Source organism: Mercenaria mercenaria, unplaced genomic scaffold, assembly GCF_021730395.1.
Source record: "Mercenaria mercenaria strain notata unplaced genomic scaffold, MADL_Memer_1 contig_4181, whole genome shotgun sequence".
Classification (NCBI taxonomy): Eukaryota; Metazoa; Mollusca; class Bivalvia; order Venerida; family Veneridae; genus Mercenaria; species Mercenaria mercenaria.
In genome coordinates this window covers 56166-68723 of record NW_026462391.1, presented here as the reverse complement: position 1 = coordinate 68723, position 12558 = coordinate 56166, and the positions used below count along the sequence as shown (strand labels likewise).

The following is a 12558-nucleotide window of genomic DNA, read 5'->3' as shown; positions in this document are numbered from 1 at the left end:
GATCTATTTAGCAGACTTCCAGTAGTTTATTTTTTTGTTTATAATAATAATTAATTACATCATCTATATTCTTGATATACTTGTATATTCTGTTTCTGGATAAAAAACACCATTACCAACTTCAAGACGACAAGAACTCAAAATACAATTTAATCATCATCTGCTGCATTAATTTTAAAATGTATCTAATAAATGTGGATTACTTTCTTGATTATTACTTTTTCAGGTCGTTGTAAATAAACAAATACATGTTGTGGTTTTGTTACACCAGCCGTTATTCTAAAATTGTATTAATCTGTTTGTATCATATTGCGTCATCATTTCCCAAAGGTATGACCATCTTGCTTTTGTAATCTTTCAGAAATTAGATTAAGTCCAAATTCATTAAAAACCAAAGTGGAACCCATAGAATTAATTTTGTTACAATTACTCTACCTGGATCAGCAGCATTAGCTCTAAAATTAATTCATCAAACATCTGTCAGCTGCAGTTTTTATTTGAATTTGACTTGGAGGTTAAATTAGTTTCTAAACCTGAAAAAATGAATAATTATTTAATGGAATTTAGCATTTACCTCATTTTTTTTCTTGATTAAATCCTTTTAATAGCAAACCCCGAATTATCATCAGCCCGCAGCAGTAGCAGTAGTTTTCTAAATACATAAATTCATTTTTTCCAGTTGATTTTGCTAATCTTCAGATAGTTCGACTAAAATTTTTTACATTTATTACTTTGTATTAAATTATTACAATCATAAACAATTTTTTTCCCTTTTGTTTAACCACTTAACTGATCAATTAATGAAGCTGCATTATTAATTAGAGCAATTTGAGCTCATCATACTCAGCACCTTAGCAAGCTTATTTACTTAAAACTTACTTCAAAATAACCCTTAAAACCCAAACCAAAAAAATGAACTTCTATCATTAATTGTAAAGTGATAACCGTTTTTTTGTTGTTTACATTATTTCCCAGGACAGATATTAAAGCTGTATCTAAATTTAATAGGAGTTAATTCATATCTTTCACAAAATTCTTTTGTTCTAAACATGTATTATTATATATTTTTTTATTTTTTATTAAAGTAAAAATTATTTTTTATAAATTAATCTGTTATAAAGTTTTTGTTGGGGTAAGTTCCAGCACGAGCATTATGTCCAGATCCTGACAATATTCTATTTATTCTCATTGATATCCTCCTCATTATCATTATTTTTTTTCTATTATTCTTTTCTTGTAATTCCTTGGCAAATTTAAATTACCAACTGCTGGAGCAGGTTTTTTTAAGTTTTTCAAACAATTTTAGCTGCAAATAAATTTTCCAACTCTGTTCCAACCTTTTTTGTTCCACTTTCAAGTGCTGCTTTCCTGCTGTTTCCAAAGCTTTTTTTTTCCAGCTGTGCTAATTGAAGATGCAACTCCGCTTGAAAACAATTTCGTTAAAGTGTCAAAAATACCTGTTCCGTGTATGATTTCTTTTTCCCGTGTGAGCATCAACATAAATAAATTGGTTCCTTTATTTTGTCATAAACTTTTTTGTACATTATTTTAAAACTAAAAATTTTTAATTTCATATTTCTTTTAAAATTAGTGTAAAACTTGTTTCAACCTCATTAAAATTAATTATTCGACCAAATACATCTGTAAAATATATTCTAATTTTAATTTTAAATATATTTATTTAATTTCAGAATATCCCAAATCTTTGTGGTTCTTTTGTAAATGGATAAGCTCTTGTTAAATCTGCAGTACTTAAAGCTTTGATTAATATCACTGAAATTACCATCAACAAGTGAATTATCAATAAGATCACAAAGAATGTAAATTGTATCCACAGAGTTTAGTTATATTTGGTGTTTAGTTCCCCATTTCAGTTTTTCTTAAAGCTTTTTTTTCAAATCCAAGCAATGTATGAAAATTTGACATTCAAAATCCAACTAAAAATTATCTGTAATTGAAATTAAAATCTTAAAACTACTTAAATCAAATTCCAAATTATTGGAGCAATTTCTGATTTTTCAATTCATAATCACCATTACTTATTATGTTTCCCTGATATAATTATTAATATTGTGTAACTGTAAGAACCATTTTTAAATATGATATCTTTCCCTCCTTACCATTATTATAACGAATTCTTTTATTATCATATTTCATCACTAATATTATGCCAAGAACAGGTCATAGTGTTAATACTATCCAAACCAACAACATAAGTTTATTTTTTTCTAAAATTAAAGAACGACCCAAATCTGATTGTAAATCACTCGGTTTATTTTTATTATCTTTAAACTGTTTCAGAACTTAATACTATTTTTGTTCCATTTATATAATTTTCAAACATATCTTTTTAATTAAAATCTAAATTTAAGAAAAAAAAATTTATATATAACTTTTCATGTTGTTTGGTAAGAGTGAATTCATTTTTAATAGTTCATCAATTATTCTAATACCTTCATTTTTTTGTTCTTCATTATTATTTCCAGCATCAATTGAACCACAAATTAACCCAAGTCATCAACAATTCTTTTGGATACATGGACAAAGTCATAACCTTGTCCCTAATTACTTTTTTTAAAATTTTATAGATCTTTTATTTTATAGGTAATCCTGATTTTCTGTTATTCTTTGAATATTTTCTTGAATGAATTGAATGTTTTTATTATTGTTAATTTTATTAATCAAAACCAATTAAATCATCATCTACTTTAGTGTTAATTACTTTTTTTTCCAGTTTTCTATCCTTAGCAATTAATTTGTTTTGACCATAAAGTTTATTTAAGTTAATAATTAAAATTTCCATATTGTCCATTTGGTGAAACTTTATATGGATTATGATGTTTTTTTTCCTTTCGTATGTAGGAGCAATACCAAAAATATTATTTAACCGGTCTTTGTACTTTATGAGTTCATCTCGATCATGTTTTAATTCTTTTACTTTTTCTTGTTTTTGGGGTCTTTGAATTTGATTGCCAGTTATTGAACCATTTAAATTTTTTAATATTTTCAGTAACACCATCTATTGTAGCTTTAAGTACGTCTTTATCTATTTTATCTGGATTAGATCATCTGCAGTAAAAAAAGTTAAATAATTCAGACGGTTTGAAATATTTTATTTCTTCTAAAACATCATTATCCAGATAAGCATCTAAATCTACTTTATGTATTTCCTTTTTTTTCGGTTTGTCTCAACAATTTCAGGAAATTCTTTGATTCTTCAGTTATTCCCATCTTTTCTCTTCCGTAATCTTCTAATCTTTTAAGTTCATCTTGAGGAAAACCCATCCAGTGATTCATCTCCCCAATTATTGATGTATAAGGAGTCGGTTTTAAAACTTGTTGTTTTTAGATTCTTCTTGCATTCCTTTAGTTAATTCAGTAATACCTTGTGTCAAATCTTCTGATATAATTTTTTGGAAGTAACGCTAATTGTTGTTTATTCCAGGTAATGCTTTTTTTTAACTGACTTGATAATTGTTCTTTTTGACTTTCTATTTTTTCAGTAATTGGCTTATAAATTTCAGTGTACATATCCGATTGTAAACTTTCTTAATTTTTTCTCTATTATTTCTTCTCTAAGAGCTTCATCTTTTGCCCGACTAAGTTTTTTCTTATTCTTATTTCATTAAAGTTTTGATTGCATTATATAATAATGTAAGATAATGTAAAATAATGTAAAATAATGTTTAAAATAATGTAAGATAATGTAATATTATATAAATGGAAATTTCCAATTATGAAACAAAAAGTGTAAATCCAATAACTTTAAACAATTTTATCTTTTATGCCAGATTCATGTTTTAGAATGTTAAAATGTGGATCTACTGGATCTGGAAAAACAAATACATTAATGCATATACTTCGAAAACCTCTTATATATTATGATAAATTATACTTATATGCTAAAAACCTAGGGAAAAAATTTTAATATCAAAATTTTTTTTAATAACTTAAGCCAAATTGCAAAAAAAATTAAAGTAGATCCAAATGAAATACTTGAATATTCAGCTGATCCAACCAAAATTTAACCTTGGGGAGAATCTTGAATCAGAAAAACAAAAAGTAGTAATATTTGATGATTTTTTAGTGAAGATAAAAAGTTCAAAATGAAATAAACAAAATACTTTATTTAAGGACGACATAAAAACTGTTGTGTTATCTATTAAGTCAGTCTTACTTTTAAAACACCAAAAGATATTGAATTAACTGTTCACCCTTTTTATTTTATTTGAAAGTCCAGGTAAATGGAAAATAATAGGATTTGTACTGAACAAAATATAGATCGTGATTCTTTTGCTAATGCAACAAAACAGAAGTATGATTTCTTTTTATATGACAAACCAAGGAAGTTTTTAAGAAAAACTTTACTGGTAATATATAATTTAAATTTTATAATGGAGTTTTTAATAATATAGAACAAATAAGTGAACCTGAAAGTATAAGTAAAGTTAAATTTGATATTGATTTAAGTGATTATGCTACTAAAAAACAATACAAAAAGCTTAGAAAGGACATGGAATCATATCTTCACAGAAATAAGGAACTTGATAACACAATGAACAGAGCATTAGATATGGGAGGTAATGAAATAATCAACCTAGGAAATCCAGATAAACCCAACGATGCAGTTTCAAGGCGATTTATGTTTAAAAAAGTTCAAAGTGTAATAGATGACTATAATCTTGAAGACATCAAATCTATAAAACAGGCATTAGAAGAAGAAGTAAAGAATATTGAAGAATTAACAAAAAATTTTAAAAGAATTCATTATTAATTAATCAATTACAAGGTAAATTGAAGAAGAAAAAGAAAGCTATGGGTTTATTCTATTAAAGAACTTGAGAGAAAATTTGATTTAACAGATGACAACCATAAAAGAATTATTTCGAGTTAATTTTAAAAAATTTTATTCACCCAAATCAAGAATTAAAAGATAGTAAAGATTAAAAAATGAAGAACTAAAAGACAAGATTATTGAAGCTGAGAAAAAGTTACAAAATATGTATCAGTTAGAAATCAGAACAGAAATAAATAAACTAAATACTGAAACTGAAAATAAGCATAAAGATTTATTAGAATTATTTTCAAATAAGTTTGCAGAATATAAATCTGAATTGGAAAAGGCAGCTTCACAAAGAGGTGATGATCATGACACAGCATTAGAGAACTTTAAAAAAGAGCTCAATTCTAAAATAGATGACTTTAAAAACAAATTCGAAATTGGATTAGTATTTTGACAACCCCACAATTTAAAGTATGCAGACTTAAGTAATATTACAAAAAATTACAAGATGATATAATGGGAAATTTTAAAGCTAAAGTTGAAGAACATAAAATGAACTGGACTTTGTGTTGAAAAATCAGTTAAACAAGGAGAGTTAATTACTGCTAATACTGAAACAATTAAGATAATTAATGATAAAATTAAAAAAATAATAAATGATTTAGACTCTGTAGTTAAAATATCGGATAAACAAGGAGAATCAATCACTGCTAATACTAAAGCAATAACCCCTAATGTTGAAGAAATTACTACTAATACCCCAAAAATTACAAAAGTAAAAAATGTTTCTTAAAACAAGAAACACAATTAGCTAGAACAAAGAATACTGTTGACAATCTATCTGCTTCTGGGAAATTGCCACAACAAAACGACTTTATGATTTAGCTGAAATAATTCTTAAACTTAAAAAGAAGACAGGAAAATAGAAAAAGGGTAGAGGAAGTTTAGACATGAAGTGTTTCTCTTTGAATACTATTATAATCATCCTTTGATTACATACAAATGAAAAAGTATTTTGACCGTCGTGGTGCTGGAAATTAAATCAACTACAAAAATATGGGCCGATCTGAACTATTTAAATATATTTGAAATAAGACCCGGAATTTTCGTAGATTATGAAGATTTTATACTCATAGACCAAAATAAAAATAGATGTACTAATATGCTTTTTAGTGGTGTGTTTATAGTCAGAAAAACCGGAACTTATATAATAGATATTAAATTTTTATTTAAAAGGGTGTGAGCTCTTTAAGTGAACCGTAATTAAAACCCACTAAAAGCCCAAAATCACATTTTATATTTAGGTGGCGGAATTATAGACCCCAGGATGATGTTTTATTTTTTGATTTTATTTGATAATGTAAATATAACAGCTGAGGGAGCTGGGACTTTGACACTGATAAGTTAATATCTATGTATAAGAAAAAAATTTAAAATTTATCTAAAACAGGGACAATGTTTGATATTCATCCTTATGACGATTCGGCATCTACAGAATTAACATTTATGCTTTTGATGGGTAGTTACATCAGATTCTACATATCGGATGAACCTGTATCCTATGATAGAAACAGACTTTTGGATTAAAAGTTTAATAACATACAATATCAAGACAAAACAAACACATTTTGTGGTTATTATTGTTTATTTTTCATTAAAATGTTACAAATGGTATAACATTTTTGATTTATTGTATAAAACACTGAGAGTAAACAATGTAAAACAAATAAATAATTCAATCATGCCTTTTGTCTATGGGATACTCAAAAAGGTTGAGTGATTTCAGTTGTTTGTACTTAAATCTTGTAATACTTGTTAATAGTTGTTAAAAAATGCAAAAGCCGTGTTCTGTACATTTATTTTAACCCCGACGCCAGGTAGAATTTATTACGTGCACACCCGACGCCGGGTGTGAACCATTAGTCTTTCCTAAGAGACCTCATCTGTAGGCTCACCATACAGCTGGTTTTTCCTAAATCATCAAACCTGCCCGGTTTTGCAGCCAGAATCACCTTCAACCCCATTGTTCTTGCCTCCCGAAACCTTCGAAACTAGAGACAAGAACGAAGTAAGGCAATTCAGTGCTATTACAACATTGACGGAAGAATTCTTTATGTGCACAACCAGTCAATGTCATAACAGCAGGCTGTAACCGTTAACAGACAAGGTGATCCAGTACACAAACCATACTGCAAGCTACCTTTAAACAGACAAGGAAACGTCAGATTGACTTCCGGAACTAAGCATAACAGAACTCGACTCAATGATATAAAAGTTGAAACCGGTTATATATAGTGTATATTCTTTATTATAATAGTGTTATGGTTTTGAAATTATCATAATTTTATTTTTATGTGTTATAATTTATTCAATTACTTTTTGTTTTTAAATAATAACAACTCCTAAAGTAATTTTATTCTTCCAATATTAATTAAAATAATTTGTATGAATTTCAATTATCAAAGGGAGATATTACTTGTTTTTTAATAAAAAGAGGGATAGATTTGTAAATAACCGACCTTATTATATTTGTTATATTTAGCATTTGGTTTCCCGGTCTGTGTTATTTTTAGTTGTTATATTTAGCATTTGGTTTCCCGGTCTATGTTATTTTTCGTTTGAAATTTTCTTGTTTCATGGATAATTATTAATGTATTTATTGGTATTGTGTACATTTTGTGTCATTTCTAATGTCTTTAACAGTTGTTTTATTTATGTAGAAGGATTACAAAACAAGGAAGTAAAAGAGTTATTTAAACAGAAAATAAATGTGGTCTAAATTCAACCACATTATATTTTACTTCCTGTATGTTATATTAGGCCAAACTTATTCTACATTTTGTCTCTCGGTGTAGTGTTTAAAGTTTTTAAGTGGAAACTATTTTTAAATAAAGACACATGTTTTCTTCATTTTAAATCATCTTTAATTAAATCATCTTTAGTTAAATCAGAGGTTTTTATTGGGTTTAAAACCTGTGGATTTTAAATTGTCCGGCATTGACCAGTCCTGATCAAGGGTCAAAAGGTCAAATGAGGTTATACTGTTTTCGCACAAACAATTACTTTACTACTCTGAATATACACAGTATTATAAAATGGGCTTATAAATTAAAAGAAATCATTTTGTCATGTTTCAGGCAGTCCACCATGCACTCTTGATGTTGAATACCATTATCCCTGGGATTTTGCTCAGCAGGTGCATTATCCACATCATTTACAACAAGTTGGACCAATTGTTTTTTCCATACCCTAAGGAAGCACCATGTGTTTGCATGGTGAATGTGCATTAGGATCAGGTATAAGAATATTAAAATCTGACAGTTTCATGCTTCATTACTGTAACAAACTCTTAGCATAGTAGTGGTGCTTATGTCTGATTCTGCCATCAAAGCAGATTTATATCAGGATGCACGTTTGTGCAGTCTGATCATGATCTGCACTGTTTGTAACTGGGTCAGTAAATTATCAATGAATAATGATGAGTGCCCTGCATGCTGTCAAACTTTGCGGTCAGTGTACATCAAGATCAGCCTGCATATCCATGCAGTCTGGTCTACACTATTCAGTCATTAAATTATGATCTCACCTTTGAATAAACTATAAACAGCATTGTTCAAATTGAATTACATTTTAGAAATTTTGCATTTTAATGGTAAAATGCATTATAAACACGTATTATGAAAATATTATATTTTGTCTTTTTGTGTTTTTTGCAGGCAAACATACTTTTATTTTATTGATGAAAGTCAGTGCACTGGGAGTGGAAGGTGTGGTGTCTAGGGCTCATCATTATTTGCAGTTCTATGGCATAGGAGAAAAACATGCACAGGTTGTATAATACTAAAACAAAATATGTTATACCTTAATATATTTTATTTTTGGCTTGAATCTGACTATTATAAAGAAGCAACATCTGTTGGCAAAATGGCACACTAGAGAGAACAAAAGGTGCAAACATCTGCAGGTTGACTATGGTTTATGACACGGTTTCAAAATCACTAGCAGTATAATTGCAAAAATGCAAGCAATAAATTTTTAAATGCTTGATATATTTTTTTTTTTTTGAATGATAAAATTCACATATTCACTGACTCAAGACTAGTTATATTCTGTTATAAGTACAAAAGAAAAATTAAACACACTTTTACTCCTTTGTAAAAATGTGTCCACTTGTAATACTTTATGATAAGTAAAACATACATCACATTAAAAATGAGTATCTTAACCATTGTTTTGCATTTGATTTAATTTGTTAATTGTTATTGTTTATTTTTATTAGATACATTTCCATAATGCAGCTGGGCAGAACAAAAACAACTATGTCATTTGGTATGAAGTTATGGAGCACTTTAATAGGTAAGATTTCTTAGGCTAAAATCAAAATTTTCTATAGTTGTAATTAATGTGCCCATGATTTATAAAAAATAACTTAATGTATTGCAAGAATGTAAGAAGCATTTTAGTATGTCTTCTAAAAAGGAGTAAAATGATTATGTGCTGAGGCAATGTTTCTGTTTCCAGCATTCATGGATACTGTGCAAAAAAAAAAATGAGTAGTACCTAGTGCAGACTTATGATAAGCCTGCTCTGATGTGCGGGGTGATTATGTATAGGATATAAGACGAAAACGATCCAATATGTAAAATACTGGACTGTCCGAAGCGCGTTAGCGCTGAGGACCGTCCAGTATTTTACATATTGGATCGTTTGAGGCTTATATCTTACGTAAAACATTGTTTTAATGAGATAACCAATTAAAAAATTACGTATAAACCATTGACGTAAAATATTTTTAAAATAATTCGTTTTTTTTTCATTTTACCGCATTTAATAACAGTTGCTATATGATTATAAAATACTCTGTAGATCCTCATGACTATTTTACGCACTTTTTTCTCATAATGCACGACTGCGTTTTTCTCGGGTTTCTCGCCTTCGTAATATTGGACTTTCGTTAGCCCGGGATTCTCGTGATGCTATTTATTGTGTTTACACATGTACACTTATGTACGGAATAAGCAGTAGTATTCTTATGAGTGGCGGCGGGAGGAAAGAAATTTTGTGACATTTTAGAAACAAAAAACTGGATTTATTTTAATACATGGCAAGGGTAAAGTGATTATGTTCTTTTTATTTAAGTGTGTACAAGGAAACGTTCTTTGTGTTATAATTTACAAGGGTATGGCGGATTAGGATAATGTTTCATTGAAAGCGTAGTTGGAATCGGACAGCTGGAGAAAATGAATGCTGCATGTGCACTAAATGAGAAAATGGGCTGTTTGTTTACACGCCTGGCAATATACTGTTGTGATTTATTAGTTCAATGACAGTTTCTGTTGGGTTGTACATGAATTTGCCCGAAAATCTTCAAATTTAGTGCAAGAAGAGTTACAGAACAGACATAATTTAATATATTATCGGATACAGCTACTGGTAAGTCCAAATCATACTAAACTTGTGATATTATTTTCGTTCCTTTCAGCTGATTAATAAACGACGCATAGTGGCGAGGCGGAAGCTGAAAACTAGGGAAAACTTGCTTTCAATATGAATTTTATTTATGCACTCGAAGCTACTCTTATTTAAGTTATTATTACAATGGATGTTTAATGTAGTCCCAACTGGAATACTGAAAAATATATTTGATATCATTCACTTTGAACTGCAATTAGACAAACTGTTATTGAACAGTATGAATCCTGACCAGACTACGTGGATGCGCAGGCTGGTCTTGATCCATGCTGGTCGCAAACGCACTATGTTGGTTTTCCCACGGCGCGGCTCATATCATTTTTAGGGGTTTACATTAACATTAACGTGTAAGCATTTCTTTAGTTTTTTCTATGTACAGATGTACGGATAAATTCAGAAAATGTGGAATGTGACATAACCAAAAATGAGCTATGTATACGAGGATGCAATGCTTCACTTAATTTTCGTAAATCGTAAATTATTATTACTATTATTTTTATGCTTCCCGAATGGCGAGCATATGGTTGACACTTTGTCCGTCTTTCCGTCCGTCCGCCCGTAGTATAACTTGAGAAGTATTAACGGCATTTTATTAAAATTTCACATAATCATAGAGCAATCAAAGAGCAGTGTCAAAGAACCATAACTCTACCGTACCTAGCTTTGGATTATCTCCCTTTATTATACAAAATAAGGCTTGTCCGGAGCATTACTTGAAATGTATTAATGACATTTCATTTAAGCTTAACAAAATCATAAAGACCATTGACAGTACGGCCTCAAAGAAATATCATGATTGGTCTTATAAAACTGCTTTTTAAACAGAGAGCAATAAATTCTTGCACAATTTTTAAAACTGGAAACGTGAACAATATTGAAGAAATTGTTGCTCTAGGAAGTCGTCGTTTAGGGAGTAAGACTACGTTGACGCATGCAAAATACATGTATGTATAATGCTATTTTTAAAATTTTGCGATTTTGTCCAGATATATTATGCATCTACATTTATACATAGAATTTAGTTTTGATATTAATTTTCCTTTTTATTATTAGTACTGTGTTATTTTATTGGACTGTTTTCATTTGATTACAATATTTCTATATGGAATTACGCTACATGTATTGAGAAATATTAGACTACACGAAGACATTGATTCTGTATATAAATCGTTTTCCTCGTGCAGTCCAATATTAAAAACACAGTCCAATATTAAAATAATATTGGACTCCACGTGGAAAATACTGTACTAAGTCCCACTGAAAGCAGTCCAATATTAAAAATACAGTACAGCGAGAACAAAGGAGTGACGTCATGACAATGTTTTAAGGTTAAATAGTTTACATGAGCAGTACTAAATGGCTTCAAAAAGGTCTTGCCATTATTCTGATGTTATCAAACCCACGAACATTTCATTTGTATTTCAAGCTGAAAAAGTTGGATGAATGCATGTAGATCACTAAGTTTTAATAAGTTATATCTTTCTGTAATTAGTATTAAGCTATTATTTGAGCCACAACATTGTGCCTTTGTGACCGGATGGAAATGACATGATTATACAGTGCTAGCCCTAGCCATTATATCTGACTGTTATCTAAAGATAAATATCATATGAGCTGCATCATGAGAAAACCAACACTTGCATTTAACAACCAGTATGGATGCAGATACATTTCAATCCATACTGGTCACAAAATCATAATAATGGTTTTCATTTGACTTGAAATTCTGATAAAAGTTTTGTTAGCTGAATATTACCATGACATTTTAAATTTCAGGACTACATGAGACTGTTGCAATGAGTATTTTGGTGACAGGGCATAGAAAATTCAATCCAGATTAGCATTTTGATGTATGGAAAGTGAAGTGGAGAGATTCTGATGCATAAACTATGACCGAAATGGCTGACACTGTGAGACAGTCATCAAAAGGGGGTCACAATGTTCCACAAGTAGTTGATAATCCAGAAACTCCTGTTGTTTTTACAGCATGAGGCAATTTCTTGAACAGTATTTTAAACCAGTTGAACAGTTGTCTAAATACCAACATTTCTTTGTCAGTTCAGCTGAACCGTATGTTGTATGTTGCAAAGACTATTTTAATTCTGAAGTTAAAGTAACTATACTGAAGCAAGTGCCCAATAAAAATGCTATGCTTGTAGTAAAAGCTATTTCAGATGAAATTTTTGAAATTGCTTCTTAACAGACTGTTTTGATTTTCTATCCATATTATTCGGGTTTTTTTTTCAAGTCCGTTTATTTTGCAAATGTCGAGCATAGAATGATATACTAATAATGCTATGGAA

At 29.2% G+C, this 12558-nt stretch overlaps 1 long non-coding RNA gene across 1 annotated transcript; it reads left to right on the top strand.

The window, feature by feature from the left end:
• Nucleotides 1–8497: 8497 nt before the first annotated feature.
• On the top strand, nt 8498–12231 carry LOC128553678 (uncharacterized). Its single transcript, XR_008369407.1, has 3 exons — nt 8498–8612; nt 9063–9139; nt 12032–12231. It is a non-coding gene; the product is annotated as an uncharacterized LOC128553678 (long non-coding RNA).
• Nucleotides 12232–12558: the final 327 nt, after the last annotated feature.